Source organism: Galeopterus variegatus, unplaced genomic scaffold (assembly GCF_000696425.1).
Source record: "Galeopterus variegatus unplaced genomic scaffold, G_variegatus-3.0.2 Scaffold565, whole genome shotgun sequence".
In the NCBI taxonomy this organism is placed as follows: Eukaryota; Metazoa; Chordata; class Mammalia; order Dermoptera; family Cynocephalidae; genus Galeopterus; species Galeopterus variegatus.
The window spans coordinates 545060-547363 of NW_007726676.1; the positions used below are offsets into that span (position 1 = coordinate 545060).

Consider the following 2304-nt stretch of genomic DNA (forward strand, 5'->3'; position numbering starts at 1 on the left):
TGCTCTGTCTTCCAGAGGTTGACCAGTGTGGACTTATCAATGGGCTCCCCTGCTTTCCAGCTTCCTGTTGGATTTGACCAGTGGAGGGTGGAAGGAGAGTGAAATCAGGGGTTTATTCCCCCAGCTCACTCCAGCCAGGTTGCTGTGGGTTGGCGAATTTTGTCAAGTAGCCCTCCCCAAACAGCAGCTGTTTCTGGGTTCTGGTAACTCCTCCTACCTCGCCCCTTCAGACCTATGGGGGATAACAGCTCATGATCCTCACTGTTACTGGTCCTCAGTCACAGCACAATCCTGTGCTGATTTCCTTTACCACTTACACGTTTGTGGTCCTTTTAACGAGCTTTCCTCAAATTACTCAGATTGAGTGTACCCTCTGTTTCCACCTTCCTGCCAGGATCCTGCCTGGCATGGTGATCAATGTGTTTTTCATTAGCGAGCAGTGAAAAGTTTCAAGATTTTCATTTTCAACTTTTCCACAGCAGCATCTGCTCACCAGTGCCCAACATTCAGTGCCAAAGGCTGAAATACAGTAAAATAAAAAGCAAAATATTCCTTTCTCAGTGTGCCAACCTCTATTCTAAGCACATTATATAAATTAACTAACTTAACCCTCAGAACAGCGAGAAAGGTACTACGACTGACCCTACAGTAAAATAAAAAGCAAAATATTCCTTTCTCAGTGTGCCAACCTCTATTCTAAACACATTATATAAATTAACTAACTTAACCCTCAGAACAGCGAGAAAGGTACTACGACTGACCCCATTTCACAGATGAGGAACCAAGAGACACAGAGAGTGCCCAGAAAGAAAGGAGAGGTAAGATAAAAGTACGGGCACCCCTTTTGCTTTACACACACCAGAAGCCACCAAATCATTTGAAGAAAGACCATGAACATTTCTTGAGTGCCAAGCACTGTACCAATCACCTTCATATCCATAATCTCGTTAGTTCTCGCGAGAATCCAATGAGGGAGAGTTTTATTCCCATTTCACAGGTGATGAAACCAAGGCTGAGAGGCGCAGTGAGTTGACTGACCGGCAGGGGGCGCACCACCGGGTGAGTCTGACTAGTCTGCGTGTCGTCTACGATCCTGGCAGACGCCACATAGAATATAAACCCCGTAGAAGTTCAAGGAAGGGAGCCTGGGCCTAAACTCGCTTCAGAAAGTAGTCACTTTCCCAGTTTGCTTTCTTCCACTTGCATTAGAGACATCATTGGAGGGTCAAAACAGAGAAGTGAGACCTCAGGGAACCGGCAAAGGCTCTTTTGTTCAGTCATCTTTGTTGCTGCATTCTCTTCCCCTGCCCCCCCACATCCATTCAGCCTCCAAGAACTGTCAGTGCTAAAAAAAAAATCTCTCAAATCTACCACCAATTTCCTTTTCCACTGCTAACCCCCAATTTTAGAAGTTCATTATGCCCCCTATCAGGTCACAATTGCTTCTTAGAAGTTTTATGAGCTCCTATGCTGTTTTCCTGGTCTCCAACTCATTTTCCACATGGCAGTTGGAGTCATCATCTGAAAACCACATGCCTCTCTCCTGCTGACTGACTTTTAGCACCTCCCAACCACATAATTCAGTAAGTCCAAGCTCCACATCCTGGATCCAGACTCTTCCATAACCAGCTCCCTTAGAAGTCCGACCCTAGCAGGCTGAGCAGTTGAAACACCCTACTCAGCTCTTGCCTCTGCATGGACATGCTCTGTTCTCTCTCCACACGGCTCTGTCCATGAAGAACCCTTTCCCCCTACCCTGCACCTCCACAGCACTGCTTGTCCTTCTCTGGCAGTGTTTATCTTACATAGAAATAGCTTCAGTGGCAGACAGGCAGAAAGTGAGGTGCATAGGGCAGGGACTGCCCCCTCTTTATGTCCTCTCATGAGCTGGCATATAAGAGACACCAATCAGCATGCTCAAGTGGAAGCTAAGTCACAACTGTGATAATTAAGACAGAGGCAATGGTGTGCAAGAGAGAAATGGAGGAAAGGAGACAAGACAATGCCTGCTTTTCTGGCAAATGCTACAAAAAGCTGAGAATTATTTCTATTAGAACGTGTCGAGGTTAAGATGGGAACTCTGAGGTTACAGGTGCTCAATTTCCTTTTCTTTCATTAATTCCAGCCAGTGCAGGCAAACTCTAATGAGCCTTCTTACACTAAAGACAGACAACATACAGCATTCAAATGAGCCTAGCAAAGAATTTAAACTACTCTGCATTATGTATGCAGTGTATTCTATAAAATGCTTGGTCATTAGGATTGATTCAATTCCCTCTGGCAACAGTGGATTATAAAAAAAAA

At 45.2% G+C, this 2304-nt stretch overlaps 2 protein-coding genes across 2 annotated transcripts in view; both read right to left on the minus strand.

Moving 5' to 3' along the window:
- The window catches only part of MAMDC2 (MAM domain containing 2), a 93240-nt gene that overhangs the window by 88429 nt on the left and 2507 nt on the right, over positions 1–2304 (minus strand). The window lies entirely within an intron of this gene.
- LOC103588388 (MAM domain-containing protein 2-like) overlaps positions 1–2304 on the minus strand; it is a 33206-nt gene that overhangs the window by 27206 nt on the left and 3696 nt on the right. The window lies entirely within an intron of this gene.